This window comes from Tamandua tetradactyla, chromosome 18 (genome assembly GCF_023851605.1).
Source record: "Tamandua tetradactyla isolate mTamTet1 chromosome 18, mTamTet1.pri, whole genome shotgun sequence".
Taxonomy (NCBI): Eukaryota; Metazoa; Chordata; class Mammalia; order Pilosa; family Myrmecophagidae; genus Tamandua; species Tamandua tetradactyla.
Window position 1 is genome coordinate 31,348,531 of NC_135344.1, and position 14,174 is coordinate 31,362,704.

Consider the following 14,174-nt stretch of genomic DNA (forward strand, 5'->3'; position numbering starts at 1 on the left):
CTGCAGACCTAATGTGAAATCCCCACCTGCACTCTAACAAGAGGAATTACAAAACACGGGATCCCATACTGAAGGCCGTAACATAATTAAAGCTGTGTCCCCCTCACATACACACATACACAAAGACAACAGGTGATAAGAGCTATTAACTAATGCAACTTTATGGAGGCATGGAGACAGACACATGATAGCACAGACCTGTTGTTTAGAGGAGGTCATCAGAAGGCCAAAGGGTTGAGAGCAGGAAAGATCATAGCTACTGTCCTCAGACCAGCCTGACTCTGGGACTATCAATTAGGTCGAAGCTCCTGAACCTAAGATCTAATTCCAGCTCTGGCGGGCACAGGAATTCAGAAGCAATAAACATGAGCTTCTGGATATTCACACACACACCTGGATATATAGACCTTTTTCAATTTGTTTCCTCCAAAATACTATAGAAAATAGAATTTCCCCTTTCAACATGGCTCGTAACATATTATGGATTTCATGAACCCCCTTGAGAATCTGATTAAAGTCCTGAACTCTGACCCCAGAAACACACACATACGCACAGTTTTGTGTATATGTCTGGAATGTATCCAGACATTCTGAAGCCCATCCCCAAAACCCTCTGCCTTAGAGAACCAAAATGTTGTCCTGCCGTACAACAGAAGGGTCCGTTTCTTACTACACTCAGTGCCATATAGGATCTTTTGGATTTAAGCCATGCCATAATGTCAGTGTGGCAATTACTTTTTTAAGACTTTGGTATAATGTGTAATGAGTGATTAGTTAGCATGTGAAGAGGCCTAATCAGGAATCTACAGTCTAGAGGTGCTGCTTAATATCTCGAATATTGATATTGCAGTTTCAATATTGTTATTGAAATCTACTCTGCAATTTGTTAAACAGCATGAAGTATGTGAGAAATAATTTATCTTTGAAATGAGTGATGTTCTAAAAAATGCTATAGAAATTATCCAGGTTCCCCCTTGCCTACATGAATGAAGTATAAGGATTAAACAAGCCCAGCACCTAATATCTTTGGAGAAACCTTTAGAGAAATCCATTTAGTCCTCAGTCTCTGTACTTTAGGCACTCCTGTAAGCACCATGGGAGGACATTTTAATCCCCAGTGGATGGCAATGACTTATGATGGCAAGGACAACCAATCTTGGACCCTGTCTGAACTTGACTTGACCACAAAGCCATCAAAAATCACAGTACCCACCTTAAAGTAAAACCTTCATGAAATCAATGACAGGGGCCATCCCCTGAACTTGCAAGAGCTGGTTGTATGACAGATTTAATGCTGGTATGTTTGGAAAAACGTTGTCAAAGATTTGCTTTCATTGTAACATTCCGCCACCAGCCGGGTTATGGACCATGTCATATGCACCCCACCCCCATTCACCAGAGGCTGCTCATCTTTTCCCAAAGGAACCTAACAATTGCTGAACAGGCCAGATTTGCCTAACATCACTCCACAACAAGTGTCAGAAAAAACTTAAGGCTTGGTGTCCAGCCAAGAATGCAGTGAAAGAGACAGACCTCCACACTGGCTTCAGTAAAGCAGACAGCTGCCCAAGGGTTTACGCTCTGATGAAATTGCTTTGACTGAGAAACACCACAAGGGAAACAGAGTCCCTTCTTATCTCCACCCTGACATCAATGAGATATTGTAGCCATTCTAGGAATGACTGTCACTTTTTTTACCAGCTACTAGGGGATATGATAAGGAAAAAAAGGGGGGAGGGATCGAATATCTAATTAAGGCGTTGGCCCAAATATTCATCAAAAAAGATAAAGGCATGCTGTAATATAAACAAATATATACCTTATATATATACAGTGTTGAACTGAAGCCCATAAAAATCAGAAAACTGAATTTTCAAAACTCAGAAGCATTGTCCCAAGGGGTAAAGTTGCAATGGTCAACACAATGTCTGCCTACGTAAAAGTACTCCAGATATTAAGGAATTGCTCTTGCAGGCATCAACAAATACTTATTGAACATCTACAATATACCAGATACCAAGTTCTGGGATAGCTTACATAAATGAGGATGGCATAGTTTTTTTATTTTACTTTATTTTTTGCCCATAGGGAGCTCCTGGTTACTAGAGAGGAAGTAGAAACGTAAAAACTAATTTGGTAATGAAATAAACTGTTTAAGGGAGGGTTTCTTGGGGGACAAAAGAGGAACGGGACAGTTCAGGGGGAGGATGAGGAGTCAGGTAAGCATCAGGCAGGAGGCTGCAACTGTGTCTTACAAGATGAATAGGCCTTCACTGGGTAGACAGTAGAAGAAAATGCAAAGGGAACCAAGTTCAGGACATGGCCCAGCATGGCACATTGGGGGACTGGCAGATGCTTACAGGTATGACTGCAGGAGTCTCCTGATCAATCTCCCTGATTCCTCCATGGGCCCCATTCTCCATCCATTCAGCCCTCCAACAGAGGGCTCAGTTGCAAACATACATCAGATCTTATCACTAGTTTGCTTTGATCCTCCAAAGGCTTTCCGTTCTACTTAAAGTCCAAACCCTTTATTGGCCATCAAGGCCTAACTTTACCTGGCTCTGACATACTTCTCCATTCTAAAGTAACATTCCCCACTTTGGTTCACTTCATTTTGGTCCAACTGGTCTTAAAACTGTTCCTCAAACACATCATGCTCCTTCCCATCTCAGGACCTTTGCATAACAGGGTTACCACTTGCTGGAAGGAGAAGGCCTTGCTGGCCACACTAAGTCTGGAAGCAAGGCAACAAAGAGGTTCATTGCACAGGCTCTGACATCAGATTACGCTGGCTCAAGGTCTCACTCTCTCTTACTAACTGTGAAATTCCCGAACATCTCCGTGCCTTATTTTCCTCACCTCTAGGATGGGAATATTTAAACGAAGATAGCACCTACATCACAGGATTGTGAGAGAATCAAATCAGTTAATTCATGCAAAGTATTTAATATACTGCCCTGGACATACAAAAAATGTTAAGAGTTTTTATTTTTTTTCCTATAGGGGAAGGTGGGAGGTACTGAAAGGTTATGAACAAGAGAGTAATAAAGTTAGGTTCCTATTTTACCATGTCAGTCTGATTGTGGTTAAGATGGGGAAGGAGGGATGATTTGACCAATAAGGAGACTTATATTCCTTTATTCAGCAAACTTTTATTCTAGGCAGACAAAGTGCCATAAGCTGTGAGGGTTACTGTCATCACCACGTGCTTTGGGACTCAGCATCAAACCCCCAGCCTGGAATTTTTCCCAACATCTGGTGGTGCTGCCCTTTCAAAAATCCCCACCTGAACCCCTGAGAGTAGGCATTATTCCAGGCCCGAGTTTTTCTTAATTACATGGTGAGAGGAAAGGACATTAAACTGGAAGTGGAGACTTGGATTGTGATATTTACCTGAAAACGAGGACAGTCACACCTGTCCTATGGACCTCACAGAATACACATGTACATAAAGTAAGATACTTGACATAGAAGTCCAAAGGAAGACTAAACTCCACCGGTTTGTTTGTATTTTTTATTTATTATTATTATTTTTTCACATGGGCAGGCACCAGGAAATGAACCCCGGCCTCTGGCATGGCAGGCAAGAAATCTGCTGCTGAGCCACCATTGCAATGCCCTGTTTTTATTTTTAATAAAATATATCCTTGCTTGCTTTAGCAGCACATATACTGAAATTGGAACCATACAGGGAAGATGAGCATGGCCCCTGCAATAAGAATGGTACGCAAATTCATGAAGAGTTCCATATTTTAAAATAAATAAAATAAAATAAAATAAAAGTAATATATCCAAATAGGCAACAATTCAAATAGTACAATAAGTTACAAAATTAGAAATTAAAGTCTTCTTTTGCTGTTCATTCCACCCTCAGCCCATATTCCCCCTCTACAGCTATTCTTAACAGTTTTCCACTTTGAGAAACATGTATCCACTCTGAAAAATATTTTTGCCTATTTCTGCATTTCATATGCTTTCAAAAAATTGCACAAATGTGATTGTGGAGTTTTTTGTTTGTGTTTTTGTTTTTCAGGGACCCACCAGGCCAAGTTTAATTGAACAATCTGGAACTAAACAGAGTTTGTTTTCTATTTAGTTTTTTTTTTAGTATTTTTATTGACAAATCTTCCCACACATACAGTACATACATGGTGTACAATCAATGGCTCCCAATACCATCACATAGTTGTATATTCATCACCATGATCATTTTTAGAGCATTTGCATCACTCTAGGAAAAGAAAAAGAAAAAGGAACATCTTCAGGGGAGTCCAGCCCCCAAACACCCCCAGCCTTTCAGCAATCCCAGCTGACTCTAATTAGAACCAAGACAAACTCCCTGCCAATCCCTGCTCAAATTGCAGAATTGTGAACAAAATTAATGTTTGTTGTAGTTTGAAGCCACTAAGTTTGGGATGATTTTTATGCAGCAATAGGTAACTGGAACAGTGATCATATTTTCCCCATTATTATGAAAATTATTCTTTTGCTTTTAATAAAATGTCTTGGGGATATTCAATAAGTAAGAATGCATATCTAAATAATGTACTTAGTAATCTAGCCTTCCATTGAATGGATGCTCCAAATTGAATCAATAAATATTTTTTGATTGTGAAAATTTTTTTATTGTGAAATATAATATATATACAGAAAAGTGATAAATTTCAAAGTAAATTTCAATAAGTAATGTTAGAACAAAGTTCAAAGTATGGTATCAGTTACAGTTCCACAATTTCAGTACTTCCTTCTCTGGCATAGGAAAAATCTAGAGGTTACAGATTTCTGAGAAATAAACTTAGTGAGTGAAACTTTTATAGCATTTCAGATAGAGCCCTGGGTATTCTTTAGGGTTTATAAGAATACTGTGGGTTGGGGCTTCCATGGCAATTAGTAATATCTAGCTGAAGCTTGCATAAGAATAACCTCCAGAAGAGCCTCTCAACTCTATTTGAAATTTCTTAGCCAATGATGTCTTATTTTGTTATATTTCTTTACCCCTTTTTGGTCAAGAAAATGTTTTTGATCCCACAGTGTCAGGGCCAGGCTCACCTTGGGAGTCATGACCCACGTTGCCAGGAAGACTTTTACCCCTGGATGTAATGTCCCATGTAGGTGGAAGAGGGTAGAATTGGGCTTAGAGAGAGAGAGGCCACATCTGAGCAACAAAAGAGGTTTCCTGTAAGTAACTCTTAGGCATAATTATAGGTAGGCTTAGCTTCTTGGATACAGAAATAAGTTTTATAAGCGCAAGCTTCAAGGTCAAGAGTTTGGCCTAGTAACTTGGGAGTCCCTAATGTTTAAGAGAGTATCAGGGATTTCTCAGGTGAGAAAGTTTAATAGTTCTATATTTTTTTCTCCCATTCCTCAAGGGACTTTGACAATATTTAAAAAAATTTTAATACATTTTTCTAAGTTCCATATTCCCCTCCCCCAAAATAATAAAGGTTGTATCAGTTTACACTTGTATCTGTTTCCTTATATCCTCATCAACATTTGATGTCATTAAATTTCTAAATTTTTGCCAATCTGATAGTTTTTTAAAAAGCATAGAATTTTTGCTGCTTTGTTTGCATTCTTCTTTAATTATGATTGAGAATATTCTCAAAAAGCATAAAACAAAGTCAGTTTTAATTAATTTTTAAAAATAATTGCATCCTACTTGAGATTTCAAGAAGGTAGGATGGCCCTAGAAGAACCCTGAAGGTTTCTCTTCTTCTTCCTTACTAAAAGAAACTAGTTTTGTTCAGGTCTAGGGAACCATGTGATACAAGTGAAGGTGGACCTATACCTACCCCAGAAAATGACCTTTCATTAGTCTTAGTTGAAAGTTAGAAAACTTTTTGGTCTGAGGATCCCCTTAAACTTGTAAAAATTACTGGGGACCTCCAAGGGCTTTTGTTTATGTGAATTATATCTATTGATATGCATCATATTATAAGCTAAAATTTAAGAATTTAAAATATCTATCATTCATTTTAAACCATTACGTGATAACATATTTTTATGAAAAAATATATTTTTCAAAACAAAAAAATTTAACGAGAAGAGAATTATTGTTTTTCTTTCTTGCTAATGAATGTCTGGTTTAATAGAAGACAGCTGGATGCTCATCTCTGCTTCTGCATTCAATCTGTGCAAAATATGCTGGTTTTTAAAAATATATATGAAGAAAACCCAGCCTCACACTGACATGTAGATGAAAAGGAAGGAGTATTTTTTCGGATAATTGGAGATATCACACTAAAACTTGACCAGTGATACATTCTTAATGGGCAGTTGCAATATTGAATCTGAAACCAAATCACTAAACTTTTATTACATAAAATCCACTGATATATCTTGAATTTTGAAGGGATGGATCTTTTATCCTTGTATGATCTTGTAACATCATTGATCATTTGAAATGCCAGTTTACTGAGATATGTAGATCTTCCAAAAGTTGACATGTTTAATTATACAAAATTTTTAAAATCATATTCATTTATATCGCTACTAATTGCATCAGAAAAGTCTTTAAGAATTGGGAAGCTGTCAAGATCACAGTGGTAGATACAAGTTTTCTGAAAATTTTACTTGAAACTCTAACTTCATCATTGGTAATAAATATTGTCAGTTGTTTTCCTGGAAGTGACAGGCTCTTTGTTCGTTTTCAAAAAAATGACTGCCAAATACCCAAGTATGAATAACTCTAGTTTGTCTGACAGTTGTTCTTTCGAGTAAAAATGACGTTTCATTTTTTAAAAATTGAAAGGTTAGTTCAGCTTACAACTCAAACAATTGCACAAATGTGATTTCTAACCATCTGGCTTGCAGCAGAAGTTTTGTATACAGAATATTAAAAATATGTGCAATTTAATAAAATTCAGAGTTTTTACCACTTCATCAAGGAATTCTTGGGTAAAACTGACTTTGTTTTTTTTTACTGCAAATGTAATATGGTGCCACTACCTTGATTCATGCCAAGGCACCAGGAGTTTTATTCACCATTGATTTTGCATTACCATTGGAAAAGTCAATACAGTAGAAGACAAATAGTTTTGACCTTACAATCCCCATAAAGGGATCTTAAAACCCCCCAGGAGTGTGTATACCCCACATTGAGAACCACTGACTGGCCTAAGCCAATCCCAGTAAGTCTACTTCCCTTGCTGTCGATTGGGGCAACTCCAGCTGATGAGATGTGAGGAAGATGATCTTAAGAATGGGGAGTTTATTCTGGCCTTGGGTTGATGACGTGTGGAGATGTTAATGCCTAAAATCATCTTGCAACCATGAGATCACAAACCCGAGGTCAAACTCCAACACTTTGTGAATGGCAGAGCAGCAGGATAGAAAAATGGGCAGAGTCGGAATCCTCAAGACCCTTAAATAACCAACGCTTGAACCTCCAGTCTTATTATATAAAATAACAAATTTTCCTTTTATGTTTAACAATTATTTAGCGGGCTCTTCTGTGACTTTTAGCTAAAAGCATCCTCACTGATTTCAAGAAGAAAGTTCCAGAAAGGCACATAAAGAGCTTGGCCAGTCTTCTGTCTCTGACTCATGCTGGGACCTTAGGGAAATCATTTTATTGCTTTTCTGCTATTCAAAGTGAAAGTTGGGTTAGATATTATCATAGGACCCCTCCAATGATTTTTAACAGATTTGATATTACATACACTGTAGATTTAGTATAATCAAGCAATTTGCTTATCCAAGCTGGCTTTTTTTTTTTTTTTTTTTTTTTACTAATACATTATTGATATGTATTCCTGTTAGATTTAGGTAGTTTCTCTTCCTTCCACTGACTTGCCTTGAAACCACTCTGACTGACCTGTTTCAGAAGGTTTAAGATGACAAGTGTGGTTACGTTTGTGTAAAGCACAGCTTATATTATTAAGTGACCTGCTACAAGGACAGAAGTGATTACAGTCACTGCAAAAGAAAATAACTGATGTAAGTTGTACCTCTTTATCTTCCTACTAGGAAACTTCTCAGACCTAAAGTGTTATGGGTTATAGAAAATACCATACTCGAAATGGGGGTGGTGGTAGTGGGAGGTGGATTTTAGGTAACAGTACAACTGTAAAAGATGGGCAGACCTTAAAGGAAACAGTCCTTGATTGCTTGAACAAACTACTCCAGCCAGCTTCACCCTAAATCACTGTTGCTATTCATTGGGAAATAAAGTCGCTTTGCAATGATCGCCTTTGGTCACTATTATTAAGAGCCATATTTCTTTGATTTTCACCTTTCAAGTAGGTGGGACCTGGGCAATTTCCAGACTGAATATTGAATTCCAGAAAATGATATCTCCAATGAAACATATGGCCAAGGTCACCAAAACTCACAGGAAGACACTTGATTGAGAACATCATTTAAGAAAGCAGATTGAACAATTGCAGTATTGCAAATGCTGGGTGGTTGATAACTTTAGCATATACAGGTATCCCTTCCACATCGCAACTTTCCCCACTACAGTTTCTATATATTGTAAGTTGGTATAAGAAATTAAATGGGAATTTTGGAGGAGTTTTGCAGAAGTTGGAGATGACACATTAAAGTTAGCAATTTTTAAAGAGATATCTTTCAAAGCTTAGTAACTCACAAATGCATAAATCACAAGTGTATTAGTTGCGCATAATATTACCTATACATTATGTAGTTCACTGTTTAATAGCATAAATGAACAACTACATCTTTTTTAATTAAATGTGGGGTAAAAGAACCGCAGTGGCACACACTGGTCTTGGGGACGCCAAGCTGTTTACAGCCATCTTTCCCGTGACACCTCGCGGGGATCCCGCAGGCATCCTTTTATCTCGAGTTTCTAGTATCCTGTGTCATTTAAACACCATTAACTATTACAAATCATGGGCCCCAAGCATAGTGTTCCAAGTGGTTCAGAAAGTGCTCCCAAGAAACAGAACAAAGTGATGAACTTGAAAGAAAAAGAATTGTTAGATCTGCTTCTTTCTGGCAAAACAGCTGCTGTAGTCGGGGCCATTGCGGTGTTAATGAGTCAACGTGAGGCACAGCAAGATAAAAGAGGAGATCGGCGAAGCCCTGGCAGTAGCCACACCAACTGCCCTGAGCCTTTGCACAAGCCACGAGATCAGCATCACTCCCCGTAAAAAAATCCAACCTTCTTTGGGTGCAGGATTGTTATAAAAAGGCATTCCAGAAGACTTCTGGCACCATACTAGAAAGGGCTACGTCCCTATATGACTCCCTAAGGGAAAATGAAGGTGGAGGATCAACCCCTACGGATTTTCAGGCCAGCAAAGGCTTGCTTAAAATTTAAAAAAAGATGTTTTAGCCTACACAATGTAAAAGCAACCGGGAGGCAGCTTGGGAGTTTCCTGAAACTCTGAAAACAAAAAATGTTAAAGGCACTACACTACACCCTTAACCCAGGCTCTGTGGAAGGGATAACTGTAGTCAAGTCTTGCTAAGAAATTCTCCCAGCAAACCAGAAGGTGTGGATACCTGCAGCCCTGAGCACGGAAGCCCTGTATATGGAAATTGATTAAGACCCTTTCTTAAACCGTGGAATTTCCATAATCGCCCTGACCCAGAGGACTCCTGGACTGAGTCTCTTTGAACCAATGTCTCTTTGAGCTCTCCTCCTCCTCATCTCCCCCCTACATCCCAGAGCACCAGGCGCAGCTAATTTGCTTTGTTGTGGCTGCAGTCAGAAGGAATGAAAATGGTTCTCATTTTCACCCTAGCTCCCAGCTCCTTTGCAAATACCTAAGGATTCCTATTGAGAAATCCCTGCGGTGGGGCTATGTTAATAGTATAAGATCTTGAAAGCTGACTCTTATTGCCCTTGTTTCCTTGTCCATCTCCTCCCCTACATGAAAGATGGTAACTTATTTTTAGGTCTGGCAGTATTTACTTATAACGGGGAATCAATACAAATTTTGAATAAATGAATTAGTGTCTGAATAAATGAACAAATGAAAACGCAAAATAGTTCCTTTTTTTAAAAGGGATATCTGCTTCTGTATGCCCAGCATTTTCCCCTTCTTTTAATAATAGTGATCTTCTTTATTTCTTCCATGTGGTTCTGGTGGGGCTGCAATTCATACTGCTCACCCCTCCACCCCAACCACTGGGATGGTGTATGGTCCATAGTCCTCATATCCCTCGCCAAAGGGACTAGTGCTGGGAACAGGAATGTGACTCAGTAGGACCAGTTAGTGGCCTGGTATTTGGATGCTGGGGAAAAGAGTGTCTCTTGCTACTGAAGCTGTTAAAATTGGGATTATATAGTCCTGGGGATGCCAGACACCATCTTTTCTTCCACAAGGAAGTAGATTATCTATAGCAGGAAAAAATGTGGGAAACAGAGAATCATAGAGGTGAGAGAAGGGAAATGAGAAAATAAGAAATAGAGGAAAAAGAATGAAACAAAAAGAGAGCTGACAATGTTACTTGCACCCCGGCCCTGTCACCCAGACTCCCCATTTCCTTCCCATTTTCCATCTCCTGTTTCTCCCCTTATGGGTTTGTGTTGGAGTTCTGACTAATATACCCCCAAGAAGCAATTATACCCATCCTTTACCCAAGTAATAGAATTTTCTCTCCAAAAGAGAAAGACTAAGCCACAAAGCTATTCTGGGTTGTTCTACCCTGGACCACAGCAGAGAACAATGAGCGCAGAGTACAAACCTTAGCTTTCATTCATTAGACTTTTTTTTTTCATTGTTGATAGGAATTTTTTTATTTTGAAAAATAGCATATATGCAAAAAAGCAGTAAGTTTCCAAGTACATTTTAACAAGTAGTTATACAACAGATTTTAAAGTTTGTTATGGGTTACAGTGTCATGATTTTTGTTTTTTCTTCTAGCTGCTCCAAGACACCGGAGCAAAAAAATATATCAGTATAATGATTCAGCAGTCATACTCATTTGTTAAATCCTACCTTCTCTCTTATAACTCTGCCTTCTCCTTTGATCATTCTCCCAATCTTTAGGGCTATTTGGGCTATGCCCATGCTAAATTTTTCATTTTGAAAAAACTGTTGATAATAGTAATAGGGGGGTGGAACTAGTTAATGTTCTGGAGAAGCTGGCCCTTCTGCATTTCAGGACTTATCTGGCCTAGAAACCCATCTGGAGGTTGTAGGTTTCTTAAAAGTAATCATCGTGCATGGAACCTTTGTAGAATCTCAGGTAGAGCCTTAGGTGTTCTTTAAGGTTGGCAGGAATGGTTTTGGATACGGTTTGGCAAACCCTGATAATAGTGATATCTAGGTGAAATTTGTGTAAGAATAGCCTCCTGAGTTCTATTGGAATGTTCTTGGCCACTGATACCTTATTTGTTATATTTCTTTTCTCACTTTTGGTCAGGAAGGCATTGTCGCTACCCTGGTGCCAGGGCCAGTCTCATCCCTGGGAGTCATATCCCACATTGCCAGAGAAACTTTTACCCGTGGATGTCATGTCCCCCAAAGGGGTCATTAGACTTTGTAGAAGCCATACTCCTTTCCACCGTAGCACCATGCCAAAATCATCTTTCATATAGTTGTGAGCTGTGGTAAGATAATGCTGGCTGACTGTCAACAATCCTCTATCTGTATCTATACAACAATGTTTTAGCACTTTGATTTTTTTACTTTTATGATTTTTCTCTTACCTTTATGGTTTTATTAAAATAAGATTCTAAAGAAATGTCAATAATGCAGGGTGTTGAAAATAGATAGTAACTAATATTTTAAAACTTTAACTTATGTGTGAGACTAAAGCAAAAAATACTTATTCGGTACAAAATTTATATTTTGACTAGTGCATTTCCTAATATAACTTATGTGTACAGCTTAATTGAACACCCTAAGTACATGGAACCTTGAATAGGGCATGAAATTTTGTAGGTATGTCCAGAGTGATGCCTTGATAAATCCCAGAAGGATTTGAACAGTGAATAAAAAAGTATTTGCAAAGTCCCCTGGGGGGAATGGTAAGAAAGGGGGAAAATTCAATTTCCCCAAGTGGAGAATTCTTGATATTCTCATAAGCAGTGGGGGTAACCAAAGTAATAGGTTGAACCTCCAATCCTGGGGTTTGTTCATAGGAAACTCAACCCCACAAAGGACAGGCCAAGCCAACTTAAAATTAGGCCTAAGAGTTACGCCCAAGAGAACTTCTTTTGTTGCTCAGATGTGGCCTCTCTCTCTCAGCCAACAGGACAAGCAAACTCACTGCCCTCTCTATGTGGGACATGACTCCCAGGGGTGTGGACCTACCTGGCAATGTGGGACAGAGATCCTAGAATGAGCTGGGACTGAGCACCAAGGGACTGAGAAAACCTTCTCAACCAAAAGGGGGAAGAGAGAAATGAGGCAAAATAAAGTGTCAATGGCTGAGAGATTCCAAACAGAGTTGAGAGGTTATCCTGGAGGTTATTCTTACGCATTAAATAGATATCACCTTTTTAGTCAAAGTGTACCAGAGAGGCTGGAGGTAACTGCTTGAAAATGTAGAGCTGTGTTCCAGTAGCCATGTTTCTTGAAGGTGATTGAATAATGATTTAGCTTTTGCAATGTGATTTAGCTTTTGCAATGTGACTGTGTGATTGTGAAAACCTTGTGTCTGATGCTTCTTTTTTCTACCTATGGACAGAGGAGTATAACATAAGGATTAAAAAGAAATAAATAATAGGGGGAACAAATGTTAACATAAATTTAGTAAATTGCTAGTGATCAATAAAAGGGAGGGGTAAAGAGTATGGCATGTATGAATTTTTTTCTGTTTTCTTTTTATTTCTTTTTCTGAATTGCTGCAAATGTTCTAAGACATGATCATGATGATGAATATACAACTATATAATGAAAAAAATAAATAAATAAAGGTGCTTTAAAAAATAATGTTCTATCTTAGTGTCAAATAGAATAAATACATTTTCACAAAAAATATATATAATCCAAACAAAGATGGGAATTATTAGATGTGCTTAAAGTGGTTTGAATGAGATAGCCTGTATGTTCAGTTAGGAAGGAAAGGACTAAGCCCACAAATCTTGGACTGGGCACTTTGATAGCAATACAGACCAGAGGTGATAAAAACAGACATAGTCTCTGTCCTATGTCACTTACAAGCTAGTGGTAGAGAAAGAGATTAATGAATTAAGCACATGGGGGCAAATGCTGACAAGTAAAGGACAATGGCACTAGGAATGCAGATGATAGGAGACTCACCTCCTCAAGAAAGTCTGGGGAGGCTTCCTGAAGAAATGATTCTTGAACCAAGATCTGAGACTGAGTAGGAATTAACTAGACAAAGAGGGAGGTGCACGGTATAGCAGAAGCTGCTAGTGCCCTGCCTGTGCCCCTATTGCCCCACATTCCTGGGCACTTCAGCGGCTTCTTACTGCAAACACCTGTGTGCACTCTGCCTGAGTGCTTTCTCTGGCCATAGAAGTGACCTCAGCCCACACAGAGGGCAGCCCAGATGTCCTGGGAAGCTGGCAGGCCCAAAGCCAGCCCTCTGCTGATGATGATTAGGGAGTAGCACATAGATGCCCCAACCTCCCCACTCCTCGGCTTGGACATCTCTGGCACACATCCTGTACGTCTCCCAGAGGTCCAGTGAGATTAAGCCTCACCTGGCCTCACCAGGAACCTATTCATTCTTGCAGCCTGGCTGGGCTTCTTTGTTTTCCTCACCTCATCTCACTTCACTACTCCCTTACCAATGCTTTTGGGGATCCCCTCTAAACCAATGCTTTTGGGGATCCCCTCTAAATAAACTACACAAGTTCAATTCTGGTCTCAGTGTCTGCTTCTGACTGAACCCAGCTAAGACAAAGGATTAGGGCTAAGGGTAGGGAAAGTATTCCAGGCTGGAGAAAAAGCTTGTGCAAAGGCCCTGAGGTGGGAAGGAACATAGTGAGTTCAAGGGACTGAAAGTTCCTGATAATAGAATAGACTTTCTTACCACTTCTTATTCACCCCATTGGTGAAGGAGGGATCTTTGGCCCTACCTAGTACAAGACAGCCAAACAAGACACTAGGCAACAGACAGGTCAGACTGACAACAGTATGTTAGCCCCATGTACTACAGTCCAGGGGAGGAGGACACCACACACCTTTCAGGGCCACATGGGGGTTGCACTTGGAGACAGAGTGAACAAGCAAGGGCCATGGGAGGCCCTCAGGAGGATGTGATTGGCTTGTGTGAATAAG

General features: G+C 39.3%; 1 non-coding gene across 1 annotated transcript; it reads left to right on the forward strand.

Annotated features, from left to right (window-relative positions):
• The first annotated feature begins 3,654 nt into the window (after positions 1–3,654).
• LOC143662810 (U6 spliceosomal RNA) lies at positions 3,655–3,758 on the forward strand. Its single transcript, XR_013165585.1, has one exon. It is a non-coding gene; the product is annotated as a U6 spliceosomal RNA (small nuclear RNA).
• The last annotated feature ends 10,416 nt before the right edge of the window (positions 3,759–14,174 follow it).